The sequence below is a fragment of the Pongo abelii genome, chromosome 12 (genome assembly GCF_028885655.2).
Source record: "Pongo abelii isolate AG06213 chromosome 12, NHGRI_mPonAbe1-v2.0_pri, whole genome shotgun sequence".
Taxonomy (NCBI): Eukaryota; Metazoa; Chordata; class Mammalia; order Primates; family Hominidae; genus Pongo; species Pongo abelii.
The window spans coordinates 76,550,124-76,567,709 of record NC_071997.2 but is presented as its reverse complement, the minus strand read 5'-3'; the positions used below and the strand labels follow the sequence as shown (position 1 = coordinate 76,567,709).

At 42.2% G+C, this 17,586-nt stretch overlaps 1 long non-coding RNA gene across 1 annotated transcript in view; it reads left to right on the top strand.

Annotated features, from left to right (window-relative positions):
* Nucleotides 1–265: 265 nt before the first annotated feature.
* The window catches only part of LOC134759708 (uncharacterized), a 60,690-nt gene continuing 43,369 nt past the window's right edge, over nucleotides 266–17,586 (top strand). The window contains exons 1-2 of the long non-coding RNA XR_010136294.1: nucleotides 266–565; nucleotides 773–904. This is a non-coding gene — a long non-coding RNA (uncharacterized LOC134759708). The remainder of the gene's footprint in view (nucleotides 566–772; nucleotides 905–17,586) is intronic.

The following is a 17,586-nucleotide window of genomic DNA, read 5'->3' as shown; positions in this document are numbered from 1 at the left end:
ATAACTTTCTCTTCATTTTAACATAGTTGGTGTCTTGAGAATGTTCTTTCCTGCCTAAATTATTTAATCTTTATGTCCATGTTCTTCCTAAAGGCCTCAGCTGAGGGCTGAGTCAGCTGTGGGCTGTGTGTGTGTTTGGCGTGATTAAGATTAGAAAATGGAAAATATATCGTGGATCCCTCTACTTAAGATGGCTGACTAGGTCGGGGCGGTGGCTCGTGCCAATCCCAGCAGCACTTTAGGAGGCCTGACGGGACAAGTGCTTAATCCCAGGAGTTCGAGAGTAGCCTGGGCAACATAAGGAAACCCCGTCTCTACAAGAAATTAAAAAAAAAAAAAAAAGCCAGGCCTGGTGTTGCGTGCCTGTCGTCCTAGCTACTCCCGAGGCTAAGGCGGGAGGATCACTTGAGCCTGGGAGGTTGAGGCTGCAGTAACTCTAGATCTCGCCACTGCACTCCAGCTTCTGCAACAGAGCGAGACCGTGTCAAAAAAAAAAAAAAAAAAAAAAAAAGACGGCTGACTGGAAACAGCTAGTGTGCGCCACTCTCACAAACAGAAGAAAGTGGTAAGTGGACACTAGCTCTTTTTTTGTTGTTGTTTGTTTTTGAGACGGAGTGTCGCTCTGTCGTCCTGGCTGGAGTGCAGTGGCACGGTCTCGGCTCACTGCAAGCTCCGCCTCCCGGGTTCACGCCATTCTCCTGCCTCAGCCTCCGGAGTAGCTGGGACTACAGGCGCCCGCCACCACGCCCGGCTAATTTAGCTCTTTAACTAGATCATCCAGGTGGACACTCTGGGATTCAGCGAGGAAACAACACAACCCACGGAGAACAAAGACGAGTAAGACAGGACAGCCTCCCACCGGGAGTGGTACGGAGCCAGGAGAGGCCCCCAACATGGGGAAATGGTGAGTGAGTCAGAGTGCCTGGGGACCCACACTTCTGCCAGGGGACTTTTGCAACACTGGGCTCAGGAGAACACCCATGACCTCTCCCAACCGGGGCCTGCAGACTGACAGGGAGAGCTAGGTGGAGTCTGGGTGGAGCCGCCACTCAGGCACATGCAGAGTGCTGGTGGCCTTGGATCCCAGGGCACCCCAACACCAGCGGCTGCAGTTCCGGCAACAGGGAAGGTCAGGCTCCTTCCCACACCACCAAGATAGAGACCACACCCACGGGGCTGTGCAGTGGACAAACTGCAGGGCTCACCTGCATTGCACCTCCTCAGACAAGGTCCACTGGCCTGGGACATTAGCATAGCCACCCAGCGCCAGCTGATCTCTCAGGCCACTAGCTGCTCTGCGCTTCCCTGGGACGGAGCTCCCAGAGGTAGCAGGGAGGCCGCCATTTTCGCTGCTGCATAGCAGTCCCTCCTGTTGCCCTCAGGCTCTGGAGGGAGCACAGTGATTAGGCACTCACAGGGACCCCCAGTACAGCACAGCTGCCTTAGAATAAGGCGGCCAGATTGTTTTCCACATGGGTCCCCAGCCCTGCTCCTTCTCACTGGGCAGGGCATCTTGACCTGGGATCCCAGCCACCCCTTGCTTGGACCATTGGGCTGGTAGCAGTTCTGCACTTCCCTGAGATGGAGTTCCCAGAGGTAGCAGATGGGTCGCCATTTTCACTGCTCCACAGCCCTTGCTCCTGTTGCCCTCAGGCTGAGGAGTGCAGTGATTAGGGACTCACGCGGGGCTCCAGCACAGTGCAGCTGCCTTACGGAAAAGGAGCCAGACAGTTTTCCATGCAGGTCCCTGCCCCTGCTACTCCTCACTGGGCGGGATCTCTTGACCTGGGACCCCAGCACAACCACCCTGCCCCTGCTTGAACACTTCCGTTGGTGGTAGCTCTGCTTTTCTCTGGGGAGGAAATCCCAGACATGATCCACAGTCCCTCGGTCACTGAAGCTGCAGTGGTACTGCCCTTATTGCCCTCAGGCTGGGGAAGAAACAAAGGACCTGGTTGCCTCGCTGGAACCTCCAGCATGCTGCAGCCACCATACAGAGAGGAGCCCACTCTCTCTTCTCTGTGAGCCCCTATCTCCCACCCTTCACCAGGCAGGGCCCCCCAGCTCGGGACCACAGAGCAGCTACCTCACCCCCAGCTGAGCATTCCCACTGGTAGTGGCTCTGTGTTTCCCTGGGGTGGAGCTCCCTGAGGCAACCCACAGCCCCGACAGCCCCACTGCCACTGCAGCGGTTCTGCCCTTGCTGCCCTAGGACTGAGGAAGGAACAAAGAGCCTGAGGGATTTACTTGTGGCACCAGCATGCCAAAGTCACCATATGGAGGGGATCCAAGTCTGCGCTCCCTGTGAACCCCCAACCGCCTGCTCTTCACCAGTTGCCCCCCACCTTGGGCCAGCTGCACAGACACCCCACCCCCTGACTGAACATTCCCATTGGCAGCAGCTCTGCATTCTCTGAAGTGGAGCTCCCAGAGGCAACTGAAAGCCCCTCTGCCACTGCCACCGCAGTGGTACTGCTCCTGCTGCCCTTGGACTGAGGAAGGAACAAAGACCCTAAGTGCTTTACCTACACCTCCAGCAAGCCACAGCTGCCCTAAGGAGAAGCCAGTCCACCTCCTTTATGAGCCCCCTGCACCCTCCTGCTCATCACCAGGGAGGGCCTCCAGGCTTGGGCCCACAACATGGCTGCCCCAGCCCGGATTGATTGCACCAATTGGTAGTGGCTCTGCATTTCTTTGGGATGGATCCCCAAGAGACAAGTGAAAGGCCCTCTGCCACACCACTGCCAAGGTCCCTTCCCCTGCTGCCTCCAAGCTGGGGAGGGAGCGTAAAACCTGAGCTGACTCAAGGGCTGCAGTGTGCAGTCCAGGAGTGCCAAGCCAAGATCTGCAGCCAGCACTTGAGTGGAAGAGGAGCCTGCACTCTAAGAGAACTGAGAGAAAGCACAGCTGCAAACATAAGGAGATGCAGAAGAGCCGTGTGACTGAGCAAGAGCCTACCTACTGGCCATTACGTTAACCGCCATCTACCGGATCACAGTCCAAAGTTCAACACCAAAAATACTTTGCTAATACAACCCCTCATGAAACCAAGGACAAGAATTCAGCTAAAAATAAAGACCCTGCACAAAGCTTTGGCATGCTGAAAACATTCAGAAATGAAGTCAACTGATTATATTTTCAAATTACACTACAGTTAAGGAACATCAGGTCACACAGATGAGAAGGAATCAGTGCAAGAACTCTGGGAACTCAAAAAGCCTAGAGTGTCTTTTTTCCTTCAAATGACTGCACTGGTTCCTTAGCAAGGGTTCTTAACCAGGCTGAAATGGCTAGAATGACGGACATAGAATTCAGAATATGGATAGGAATGAAGATCATTGAAATTCAGGGGAAAGTCAAAACTCAATCCAAGGAATCTAAGGATTATAATAAAATGATACAGGAGCAGAAAGACAAAATGGCCATTATAAGAAAGAACTGATCTGATAGAGGTGAGAAACACACTACAAGAATTTCATAATGTAATCACAAGTATTTACAGCAGAATAGACCAAGCTGAGGAAAGAATCTCAGCACTCAAAGACTGGGTCTTCAAATTAACTCGGTCAGACAGAAATAAAGAAAAAAGAATAAAAAAGAATGAACAAAACCTCCAAGAAATATGAGATTATGTGAAGAGACCAAACCTGTAATCACCCAACAATTTCACCTTGTCTGCTGCCTAAACAGAGCTGATTTATCAAGACAAGGGAATTGCAGTAAAGAGTCATTCATGCAGAGCCGGCTGTGCGGGAGACCAGAGTTTTATTATTACTCAAATCAGTCTCCCTGAGAATTTGGGGATTGGAATTTTTAAGGATAATTTGGTGGGTGGGGGTGGGGCCAGTGAATCGGGAGTTCTGATTGGTCAGGTTGGAGATGAAATCATAGGGAGGTGAAGCTGTCCTCTAGTGCTGAGTCAGTTCCTGAGTCAGACCAGATGGGCCAGTTTATTGATCTAGGTGGAGCCAGCTGATCCATTGAGTACAGGGTCTGCAAAATATCTCAAGCACTGATCTTAGGTTTTATAATAGTGGTGTTATCCCCATGAGCAATTTGGGGAGGTTTAGAATCTTGCAGCCTCCAGCTGCATGACTCCTAAACCATAATTTCTAATCGTGTGGCTTATTTGTTAGTCCTGCAAAGACAGTCTATTCCCCAGGTAGGAAGGGGGTTTGTTTGGGGAAAGAGCGTTATCATCTTTGTTTCAAAGCTGAACTATAAACTAAGTTCCTCTCAAAGTTAGTTTGGCCTGTGCCTAGAAATGAACAAGGACAGCTTGGAGGTTAGAGGCAAGATGGATTTGGTTAGGTCAGATCTCTTTCACTGTCTGTTATAATTTTGCAATGACCATTTCAAACTTATGACTCATTGGTGTCCCTGAAAGAGAGGGAGAAAAAATATGCAACTCTGAAAACATATTTGAGGATATTGTTTACAAAAATTTTTTCAACCTTGTTAGAAAGACCAACATTTAAATTCAGGAAATGCAGAGAACCCCTGTGAGATATTATACAAGATGATCATTCCCAAGACATATAATCAGATTCTCTAAGGTTGACATGAAAGAAAAAATATTAAAAGCAGCTAGAGAGACAGGGTAGGTCACCTATTAATACAAAGGGAAACCCATTAAGATAACAGCAGAATTTTCACTGGAAACTCTATAAGCCAGAAGAGATTGTGGGCCTGTATTCAACATTCTTAAAGAAAAGAAACTTCAACCAAGAATTTCACATCTAGTCAAACTAAGATTCATAAGTGAAGGAAAAATGAGGTCCTTTTCAGAAAACCAAATGCTAAGGGAATTCGTTACCACCAGACCTGCCTGCCTTACAAAAGGTACTTAAGGGAATGCTAAATATGGAAACGAGACTATTACCAGCCACCACAAAAACACACTTAAGTATATAGACCATTAACACTATAAAGCAACCACACAATCAAGTCTGCATAATAACCAGCTAACAACATGATGACAGGATTGAATCTGCACATATCAATATTAACTTTTAATGTAAACAGGCTAAGTACCCCAATTGAAAGGCACAGAGTTGCAAGTTGGATAAAGAAGCAAGACCTGGCTGTATGATGTCTTCAAGAGACCCATTTCACATGCAATGACACCCATAGGCTCAAAGTAAAGGGATGGAGAAAAATCTATCAAGCAAATGGGAAACAAAAAATCAGGTTGCATATTCTAATTTCAGACAAATCAGACTTTAAGCCAATAATGATTTGAAAAGACAAAGAAGAGTATTATATAGTGGTAAAATGTTCAATTGAGCAAGAAGATGTAACTATCCTAAATATATTTTCCCCCTATACAGCAGCACCCAGATTCATGAAGGAAAATCTTGAGACCTACAAAGAGACTTAGATAACCATACAATAATAGTGGGAGAATTCAACACCCCAAGACAGTATCAGAAAGATCACTGAGGCAGAAAACTAATGAAGATATTTGAGACCTGACCTTGACACTTGACCAAATGGGCCTAACAGTTATCTACAGAAGTCTTCACCCAAAAACAACAGACTATACATTCTTCTTCTCATGTGCACATGGCACATACTCTAAAATTAACCCCACAATTGGCCATAAAACAGTCCTCAGTAAATTCAAAAAAACTGAAATATGAAATACATTCTCAGATCATGGAACAATTAAAATATAAATCAATACTAAGAAATCACTCAAAACTATACAAGTATATGAAAATTAAACAACCTGCTCCTGAATGACTTTTGGGTAAAAAATGAAGTTAAAGCAGAAATCAAGAAATTCTTTGAAACTAATGAGAACAAAGATACTACATACCAGAATCTCTGGGACACAGCTAAGGGAGTATTAGGAGGCAAGTTTATAGTGCTAAAGGCTCACTTAAAAAAGTTAGAAAGATCTCAAAGTAACAACCTAACATCACATCTAGAGGAAATAGAGAAACAAGAGCAAACTAACCCCAAAACTAGCAGAAGAAAAGAAATAATCAAAATTAGAGCTGAACTGAAGGAAATTGAGAAATGAAAAACCATACAAAAATCAGCAAATGCAGTAGTTTGTTCACTGAAAGAATAAATAAGATTGATAACCTGCTGGCTAGATGAATAAAGGAAAAAAATGAGAAGATCCAAGTAAACATAATCAGAAATGACAAAGGGGACTTTACCACTGACCCCACAGAAATACAAAGAACTCTCAGAGACTACTATGAACACTTCTATGAACACAAACTAGAAGAAACCTAGAAGAAATGGATAAATTCCTGGAAACATATAACCTCCCAAGATTGAACAAGGAAGAAATTGAATCCCTGAACAGACCAATGATGAGTTCTGAAATAGAATCAGTAATAAAAAGCCTACCAACCAGAAAAAGCCCAGGGCCAGATGGATTCACAGCTGAATTCTACCAGATGTGTAAAGAAGAGCTGGTACTGTTCCTACTGAAACTATTTCAAAAAATTGAGGAGAAGAGACTCCTCCCCAGCTCATTCTATGAGTTCAGCATCACCCTTATACCAAAACCTGGCAGAGACACAACAATGAACAATAAAACTTCAGGCCAATTTCCTTGCAGATGACATTATTCTTACCTAGAAACCCCGAAAATCTCTGCCCCAAAACTCCTAGATCCCATAAACAACTTCAGCAAAGTTTCAGGATACAAAATTAATGTGCAAAAGTCAGTAGCATTTCTATACACCAACAACATCTAAGCTGAGAGCCAAATCAAGAATGCAGTCCCATTCACAATAACCACAAGAAGAATAAAATACATAGGAATATAGCTAACCAGGGAGGTACACGATCTCTACAATGAGAATTAGGAAAAACTGCTCAAAGAAATCAGAGATGACACAAACAAATGGGGAAACACTCTATACTCATGGATATGAAGAATCCATATTGTTAAAATGGCTTACTACCCAAAACAATTTACAGATTCAATGCTATTTCTATCAAACTACCAATGATATTCCTCACAGAATTACAAAAAACTATTTTAAAATTCATAGAGAACCACAAAAGAGCCTGAATAGCCAGAGCAATCCTAAAGAAAAAGAACAAAGCTGGAGGTATTATGTTACCTTGTTACCTGACTCCAAACAATAAAGGCTACAGTAACCAAAGCTGCATGATACTGGTACGAAAACAGACACATAGACAAATGGAACAACATAGAAAGTCCAGAAATAATGCTGCAGTCCTACAACCATCTGATCTTTGACAAAGGTGACAAAAACAAGCACTGGGGACAGGACTCCTTCTTCAATAAATGGTGTTGGGATTACTGGCTAATCATATGCAGAAAATTCAAACTAGACACTGTCCTTACACCATATACAAAAATCAATTCGAGATGGATTAAAGACTTAAATGTAAAACCTAAAAGTATAAAAACCCTGGAAGATAATGTAGGAAATACTATTCTGGACATAGGCCCTGGAAAAGATTTCATGATGAAGATGGCAAAAGCAAGAGTAACAAAACAAAAATGGACAAATTAGACCTAATTAAATCAAAGAGCTTCTGCACAGCAAAAGAAACTATCAACAGAGCAAACAGACAGCCTACAGAATGGGAGAAAATATTTGCAAACTATGCATCTGACAATGATCTAGTAACAAGCATTTATAAGGAACTTAAATCAACGGGCAAAAACAAACAGCTTCATTAAAAAGTGAGCAAAGGACGTGAACAGATACTTTGCAAAAGAAGACATGCACGCAGCCAACAAGCATATGGAAACATACTCAACATTATAAATCATTAGAGAATTGCAAATCAAAACCACGATGAGATACCATCTCATACCAGTCAGAATGGCTATTATTATTATGATTATTAGTTTTTAAATTATTATACTTTAAGTTCTAGGGTACATGTGCACAAAGTGCAGGTTTATTACATAGGTATACATGTGCCATATTGGTTTGCTGCACCCATCAGCTCATCATTTACATTAGGTATTTCTCCTAATGCTATCCTTCTCCCAACCCCCATCCTCTGACAGGCCCTGGTGTGATGTTCCCCACCCTGCGTCCAAGTGTTCTCATTGTTCAATTCCCACCTATGAGTGAGAACATGCAGTGTTTGGTTTTCTGTCCTTGTGATAGTTTGCTGAAAATGATGGTTTCCAGCTTCATCCATGTCCCTGCAAAGGACATGAACTCATCCTTTTTTATGGCTGCATAGTATTCCATGGTGTATATGTGCCACATTTTCTTTTTATTTATTTATTTATTATTATTATTATTATTATTATTATACTTTAGGCTCTATGGTACATGTGCGCAACGTGCAGGTAAGTTACATATGCATACATGTGCCATGCTGGTGTGCAGCACCCACCAACTCGTCATCTAGCATTAGGTATATCTCCCAATGCTATCCCTCCCCCCTCCCCCCACCCCACAACAGTCCCCGAAGTGTGATGTTCCCCTTCCTGTGTCCATGTGTTCTCATTGTTCAGTTCCCACCTATGAGTGAGAATATGCGGTGTTTGGTTTTTTGTTCTTGCGATAGATTACTGAGAATGATGATTTCCAATTTCATCCGTGTCCCTACAAAGGACATGAACTCATCATTTTTTATGGCTGCATAGTATTCCATGGTGTATATGTGCCACATTTTCTTAATCCAGTCTATCATTGTTGGACATTTGGGTTGGTTCCAAGTCTTTGCTATTGTGAATAATGCCGCAATAAACATACGTGTGCATGTGTCTTTATAGCAGCATGATTTATAGTCCTTTGGGTATATACCCAGTAATGGGATGGCTGGGTCAAATGGAATTTCTAGTTCTAGATCCCTGAGGAATTGCCACACTGACTTCCACAATGGTTGAACTAGTTTACAGTCCCACCAACAGTGTAAAAGTATTCCTATTTCTCCACATCCTCTCCAGCACCTGTTGTTTCCTGACTTTTTAATGATTGCCATTCTAACTGGTGTGAGATGGTGTCTCATTGTGGTTTTGATTTGCATTTCTCTGATGGCCAGTGATGGTGAGCATTTTTTCATGTGTTTTTTGGCTGCATAAATGTCTTCTTTTGAGAAGTGTCTGTTCATGTCCTTCGCCCACTTTTTGATGGGGTTGTTTGTTTTTTTCTTGTAAATTTGTTGGAGTTCATTGTAGATTCTGGATATTAGCCCTTTGTCAGATGAGTAGGTTGCGAAAATTTTCTCCCACTTTGTAGGTTGCCTGTTCACTCTGATGGTAGTTTCCTTTGCTGTGCAGAAGCTCTTTAGTTTCATTAGATCCCATTTGTCAATTTCAGCTTTTGTTGCCATTGCTTTTGGTGTTTTAGACATGAATTCCTTGCCCATGCCTATGTCCTGAATGGTAATGCCTAGGTTTTCTTCTAGGGTTTTTATGGTTTTAGGTCTAAAGTTTAAGTCTTTAATGCATCTTGAATTGATTTTTGTATAAGGTGTAAGGAAGGGATCCAGTTTCAGCTTTCTACATATGGCTAGCCAGTTTTCCCAGCACCATTTATTAAATAGGGAATCCTTTCCCCATTTCTTGTTTTTCTCAGATTTGTCAAAGATCAGATAGTTGTAGATATGTGGCATTATTTCTGACGGCTCTGTTCTGTTCCATTGATCTATATCTCTGTTTTGGTACCAGTAGCATGCTGTTTTGGTTACTGTAGCCTTGTAGTATAGTTTGAAGTCAGGTAGTGTGATGCCTCCAGCTTTGTTCTTTTGGCTGAGGATTGACTTGGCGATGCGGGCTCTTTTTTGGTTCCATATGAACTTTAAAGTAGTTTTTTCCAATTCTGTGAAGAAAGTCATTGGTAACTTGATGGGGATGGCATTGAATTTGTAAATTACCTTGGGAAGGATGGCCATTTTCATGATATTGATTCTTCCTACCCATGAGCATGGAATGTTCTTCCATTTGTTTGTATCCTCTTTTATTTCCTTGAGCAGTGGTTTGTAGTTCTCCTTGAAGAGGTCCTTCACATCCCTTGTAAGTTGGATTCCTAGGTATTTTATTCTCTTTGAAGCAATTGTGAATGGGAGTTCACTCATGATTTGGCTCTCTGTTTGTCTGTTATTGATGTATAAGAATGCTTGTGATTTTTGTACATTGACTTTGTATCCTGAGACTTTGCTGAAGTTGCTTATCAGCTTAAGGAGATTTTGGGCTGAGACAATGGGGTTTTCTAGATATACTATCATGTCATCTGCAAACAGGGACAATTTGACTTCCTCTTTTCCTTATTGAATACCCTTGATTTCCTTCTCTTGCCTAATTGCCCTGGCCAGAACTTCCAACACTATGTTGAATAGAAGTGGTGAGAGAGGGCATCCCTGTCTTGTGCCAGTTTTCAAAGGGAATGCTTCCAGTTTTTGCCCATTCAGTATGATATTGGCTGTGGGTTTGTCATAAATAGCTCTTATTATTTTGAGATACGTCCCATCAATACCTAATTTATTGAGAGTTTTTAGTATGAAGGTTGTTGAATTTTGTCAAAGGCCTTTTCTGCATCTATTGAGATAATCATGTGGTTTTTGTCTTTGGTTCTGTTTATATGCTGGATTACATTTATTGATTTGCGTATATTGAACCAGCCTTGCATCCCAGGGATGAAGCCCACTTGATCATGGTGGATAAGCTTTTTGATGTGCTGCTGGATTCTGTTTGCCAGTATTTTATTGAGGATTTTTGCATCAATGTTCATCAAGGATATTGGTCTAAAATTCTCTTTTTTTGTTGTGTCTCTGCCAGGCTTTGGTATCAGGATGATGCTGGCCTCATAAATTTAGGGAGGATTCCCTCTTTTTCTATTGATTGGAATAGTTTCAGAAGGAATGGTACCAGCTCCTCCTTGTACCTCTGGTAGAATTCGGCTGTGAACCCCTCTGGTCCTGAACTTTTTTTGGTTGGTAAGCTATTGATTATTGCCACAATTTCAGCTCCTGTTATTGGTCTATTCAGAGATTCAACTTCTTCCTGGTTTAGTCTTGGGAGGGTGTATGTGTTGAGGAATTTATCCATTTCTTCTAGATTTTCTAGTTTATTTGCGTAGAGATGTTTGTAATATTCTCTGATGGTAGTTTGTATTTCTGTGGGATCGGTGGTGATATCCCCTTTATCATTTTTTATTGCATCTATTTGATTCTTCTCTCTTTTTTTCTTTATTAATCTTGCTAGTGGTCTATCAATTTTGTTGATCCTTTCCAAAAACCAGCTCCTGGATTCATTGATTTTTTGAAGGGTTTTTTGTGTCTCTATTTCCTTCAGTTCTGCTCTGATTTTAGTTATTTCTTGCCTTCTGCTAGCTTTTGAATGTGTTTGCTCTTGCTTTTCTAGTTCTTTTAATTGTGATGTTAGGGTGTCAATTTTGGATCTTTCCTGCTCTCTCTTGTGGGCATTTAGTGCTATAAATTTCCCTCTACACACTGCTTTGAATGCATCCCAGAGATTCTGGTATGTTGTGTCTTTGTTCTCGTTGGTTTCAAAGAACATCTTTATTTCTGCCTTCATTTCGTTATGTACCCAGTAATCATTCAGGAGCAGGTTGTTCAGTTTCCACGTAGTTGAGCGGTTTTGAGTGAGATTCTTAATCCTGAGTTCTAGCTTGATTGCACTGTGATCTGAGAGATAGTTTGTTATAATTTCTGTTCTTTTACATTTACTGAGGAGAGCTTTACTTCCAACTATGTGGTTAATTTTGGAATAGGTGTGGTGTGGTGCTGAAAAAAATGTATATTCTGTTGATTTGGGGTGGAGAGTTCTGTAGATGTCTATTAGGTCCCTTTGGTGCAGAGCTGAGTTCAGTTCCTGGGTATCCTTGTAGACTTTCTGTCTCATTGATCTGTGTAATGTTGACAGTGGGGTGTTAAAGTCTCCCATTATTAATGTGTGGGAGTCTAAGTCTCTTTGTAGGTCACTCAAGACTTGCTTTATGAATCTGGGTGCTCCTGTACTGGGTGCATATATATTTAGGATAGTTAGCTCTTCTTGTTGAATTAATCCCTTTACCATTATGTAATGTCCTTCTTTGTCTCTTTTGATCTTTGTTGGTTTAAAGTCTGTTTTATCAGAGACTAGGATTGCAACCCCTGCCTTTTTTTGTTTTCCATTTTCTTGGTAGATCTTCCTCCATCCTTTTATTCTGAGCCTACGTGTGTCTCTGCACGTGAGATGGGTTTCCTGAATACAGCACACTGATGGGTCTTGAGTCTTTATCCAATTTGCCAGTCTGTGTCTTTTAATTGGAACATTTAGTCCATTTACATTTAAAATTAATATTGTTATGTGTGAATCTGATCCTGTCATTATGATGTTAGCTGGTTATTTTGCTCGTTAGTTGATGCAGTCTCTTCCTAGTCTCGATGGTCTTTACATTTCGGTATGATTTTGCAGCGGCTGGTACCGGTTGTGCCTTTCCATGTTTAGCGCTTCCTTCAGGAGCTCTTTTAGGGCAGGCCTGGTGGTGACAAAATCTCTCAGCATTCGCTTGTCTATAAAGTATTTTATTACTCCTTCACTTATGAAGCTTAGTTTCGCTGAATATGAAATTCTGGGTTGAAAATTCTTTTCTTGAAGAATGTTGAATATTGGCCCCCACTCTCTTCTGGCTTGTAGGGTTTCTGCCGAGAGATCCGCTGTTAGTCTGATGGGCTTCCCTTTGATGGTAACCCGACCTTTCTCTCTGGCTGCCCTTAACATTTTTTCCTTCATTTCAACTTTGGTGAATCTGACAATTATGTGTCTTGGAGTTGCTCTTTCGAGGAGTATCTTTGTGGCATTCTCTGTATTTCCTGAATCTGAATGTTGGCCTGCCTTGCTGGATTGGGGAAGTTCTCCTGGATAATATCCTGCAGAGTGTTTTCCAACGTGGTTCCATTCTCCCCATCATTTTCAGGTACACCAATCAGACGTAGATTTGGTCTTTTCACATATTCCCACATTTCTTGGAGGCTTTGCTCGTTTCTTTTTATTCTTTTTTCTCTAAACTTCCTTTCTCGTTTCATTTCATTCATTTCATCTTCCAGGGCTGATACCCTTTCTTCCATTTGATCGCATCAGCTCCTGAGGCTTCTGCATTCTTCACGTAGTTCTCGAGCCTTGGTTTTCAGCTCCATCAGCTCCTTTAAGCACTTATTTGTATTGGTTATTCTAGTTATACATTCTTCTAAATTTTTTTCAAAGTTTTCAACTTCTTTGCCTTTGGTTTGAATATCCTCCCATAGCTCGGAGTAATTTGATCGTCTGACGCCTTCTTCTCTCAGCTCGTCAAAGTCATTCTCCGTCCAGCTTTGTTCCGTTGCTGGTGAGGAACTGTGTTCCTTTGGAGGAGGAGAGGTACTCTGGTTTTTAGAGTTTCCAGTTTTTCTGCTCTGTTTTTTCCCCATCTTTGTGGTTTTATCTACTTTTGGTCTTTGATGATGGTGACGTACAGATGGGTTTTTGGTGTGGATGTCCTTTCTGTTAGTTTTCCTTCTAACAGACAGGACCCTCAGCTGCAGGTCTGTTGGAGTACCTGGCCGGCCGTGTGAGGTGTCAGTCTGCCCCTGCTGGGGGGTGCCTCCCAGTTAGGCTGCTCAGGGGTCAGGGGTCAGGGACCCACTTGAGGAGGCAGTCAGCCCGTTCTCAGATCTCCAGCTGCGTGCTGGGAGAACCACTGCTCTCCTCAAAGCTGTCAGACAGGGACATTTAAGTCTGCAGAGGTTACTGCTGTCTTTTTGTTTGTCTGTGCCCTGCCCCCAGAGGTGGAGCCTACAGAGGCAGGGAGGCCTCCTTGAGTTGTGGTGGGCTCCACCCCGTTCAAGCTTCCAGGCTGCTTTGTTTACCTAAGCGAGCCTGGACAATGGCGGGCGCCTCTCCCCCAGCTTCGCTGCCAACTTGCTGTTTGATCTCAGACTGCTGTGCTAGCAATCAGCGAGACTCCATGGGCGTAGGACCCTCTGAGCCAGGTGCGGGCTATACTCTCCTGGGGCACCATATCCTAAGCCCGTCGGAAAAGCACAGTATTCAGGTGGGAGTGGCCCAATTTTCCAGGTGCCGTCTGTCACCCCTGGAAAGGGAACTCCCTGACCCCTTGCGCTTCCCGAGTGAGGCAATGCCTCACCCATGCTTCGGCTTGTGCACGGTGCACTCATCCACTGACCTCCGCCCACTGTCTGGCACTCCCTAGTGAGATGAACACGGTACCTCAGATGGAAATGCAGAAATCACCCGTCTTCTGCGTCGCTCGCGCTGGGAGCTGTAGACCAGAGCTGTTCCTATTCGGCCATCTTGGCTCCTCCCCCGCGACATTTTCTTAATCCACTCTATCGTTGATGGACTTTGGGTTGGTTCCAAGTCTTTGCTATTGTGAATAGTGCTGCAATAAACACACATGTGCATATGGCTTTATAGTAGCATGATTTATAAACCTTTGGGTATATACCCAGTAATGGGATGGCTGGGTCAAATGGTATTTCTAGTTCTAGATCCCTGAGGAATTGCCACACTGTCTTCCACAATAGTTGAACTAATTTATACTCCCACCAACAGTGTAAAAGTGTTCCTATTTCTCCACATCTTCTCCAGCACCTGTTGTTTCCTGACTTTTTAATGATTGCCATTATAACTAGCATGAGATCGTATCTCATTGTGGTTTTGATTTGCATTTCTCTGATGACCAGAGACGATGAGCGTTTTTTCATATGTCTGTTGGCTGCATAAATGTCTTCTTTTGAGAAGTATCTGTTCATATCCTTTGCCCACTTTTTGATGGGGTTGTTTGTTTTCTCTTGTAAATTTGTTTAAGTTCTTTGTAGATTCTGGATATTAGCTCTTGTCAGATGGGTAGATTGCAAAAATTTTCTCCCATTCTGTAGGTTGCCTGTTCACTCTGATGTTAGTTTCTTTTGCTGTGCAGAAGCTCTTTAGTTTAATTGGATCCCATTTGTCTATTTTGGCTTTTGTTGCCATTGCTTTTGGTGTTTTAGTCATGAAGTCCTTGCCCATGCCTATGTCCTGAATGGTATTGCCTAGGTTTTCTTCTAGGTTTTTTATGGTTTTAGGTCTAAAGTTTAAGTCTTTAATCCATCTTGAATTAATTTTTGTAGAAGGTGTAAGGAAGGGATCCAGTTTCAGCTTTCTCGATATGGCTAGCCAGTTTTCCCAGTACCATTTATTAAATAGGGAATCCTTTCCCCATTGCTTGTTTTTCTCAGGTTTGTCAAAGATCATATGGTTGTAGATGTGTGTTATTATTTCTGAGGGCTCTGTTCTGTTCCATTGTTCTATATCTCTGTTTTGATACCAGTACCATGCTGTTTTGGTTACTGTAGCCTTGTAGTATAGTTTGAAGTCAGGTAGCGTGATTGCCTCCATCTTTGTTCTTTTTGTTTAGGATTGTCTTGGCTATGCAGGCTCTTCTTTGATTCCATATGAACTTTAAAGTAGATTTTTCCAATTCTGTGAAGAAAGTCATTGGTAGCTTGATGGGGATGGCATTGAATCTATAAATTACCTTGAGCAGTATGGCCATTTTCACGATATTGATTCTTCCTATACGTGAGCGTGGAATGTTCTTCCATTTGTTTGTATTCTCTTTTATTTCATTGAGCAGTGGTTTGTAGTTCTCCTTGCAGAGGTCCTTCACATCCCTTGTAAGTTGGATTCCTAGGCATTTTATACTCTTTGTAGCATTTGTGAATGGGAGTTCACTCATGATTTGGCTGTTTCTCTGTTACTGGTGTAGAGGAATGCTAGTGATTTTTGCACATTGATTTTGTATCCTGAGACTTTTCTGAAGTTGCTTATCAGCTTAAGGAGACTTTGGGCTGAGATGATGTGGTTTTCTATATGTACAATCATGTCATCTGCAAACAGGGACAATTTGACTTCCTCTTTTCCTAATTGAATACCCTTTCTTTCTCTTGTCTGACTGCCCTGGCCAGAACTTCCAACACTATGTTGAATAGGAGTGGTGAGAGAGGGCATCCTTGTCTTGTGCCAGTTTTCAAGGGAATGCTTCCAGTTTTTGCCCATTCGGTATGATATTGGCTGTGGGTTTGTCATAAATAGTTCTTATTATTTTGAGATACATTCCATCAATACCTAGTTTATTGAGAGTTTTTAGCATGAAGCGCTGTTGAATTTTGTCAAAGGCCTTTTCTGCATCCATTGAGATAATCATGTGGTTATTGTCATTGGTTCTGTTTATGTGATGGATTACGTTTATTGATTTGCATATGTTGAACCAGCCTTGCATCCCAGGGATGAAGCCGACTTGATCGTGCTGGATAAGCTTTTTGCTGTGCTGCTGGATTTTGTTTGCCAATATTTTACTGATGATTGTCGCATTGATGTTCATCAGGGATATTGGTAAAAATTCTCTTTTTTGATTGTGTCTCTGCTAGTCTTTGTGTCTAGCAGATACAAAGTGTCTCTGCTAGATATCAGGATGATGCTGGCCTCATAAAATGAGTTAGGGAGGATTCCCTCTTTTTCTATTGATTGGAATAGTTTCAGAAGGAATGGTACCAGCTCCTCTTTGTACCTCTGATAGAATTTTGCTGTGAATCCAACTGGTCCTGGGCTATTTTTGTTTGGTAGGCTATTAATTATTGCCTGAATTTCAGAGCCTGTTATTGGTCTATTCAGAGATTGAACTTCTTCCTGGTTTAGTCTTGGGAGGGTGTATGTGTACCGGAATTTATAGATTTCTTCTAGATTTTCTAATTTATTTGCATAGAGGTGTTTAAAATATTCTCTGATGGTAGTTTGTATTTCTATGGGATTGGTGGTGATATCCCCTTTATCATTTTTTATTGCATCTATTTGATTCTTCTCTCTTTTCTTCTTTATTAGTCTTGCTAGCGGTCTATCAATTTTGTTGATCCTTTCAAAAAACCAGCTCCTGGATTCATTGATTTTTTGAAGGTTTTTTGTATCTGTATCTCCTTCAGTTCCGCTCTGATCTTAGTTATTTCTTGCCTTCTGCTAGCTTTTGAATTTGTCTGCTGTTGCTTCTCTAGTTCTTTTAATTGTGATGTTAGGGTGTCAATTTTAGATCTTTCCTGCTTTCTCTTATGGGCATTTAGTGCTATAAATTTCCCTCTACACATTGGTTTTAATGTGTCCCAGAGATTCTGGTATGTTGTGTCTTTGTTCTCATTGGTTTCAAACAACATCTTTATTTCTACCTTCATTTCGTTATTTACCCAGCAATCATTCAGGAGCAGGTTGTTCAGTTTCCATGTAGTTGTGTGGTTTTGAGTGAGTTTCTTAATCCTGAGTTCTAATTTGATTGCACTGTGGTCTGAGAGACAGTGTGTTGTGATTTCTGTTTTTTTATATTTGCAGAAGAGTGCCTTACTTCCAATTATGTGGTCAATTTTAGAATAAGTGCGATGTGGTGCTGAGAAGAATGTATATTCTGTTGATTTTGGGTGGAGAGTTCTATAGATGTCTATTAGGTCTACTTGGTGCAGAGCTGAGTTCAAGTCCTGGATATCCTTGTTAACCATCTGTCTCAGTGATCTGTCTAATATTGACAGTGAGGTGTTAAAGTCTCCCATTATTATATTGTGGGAGTCTAGGTCTCTTTGTAGGTCTCTAAGGACTTGCTT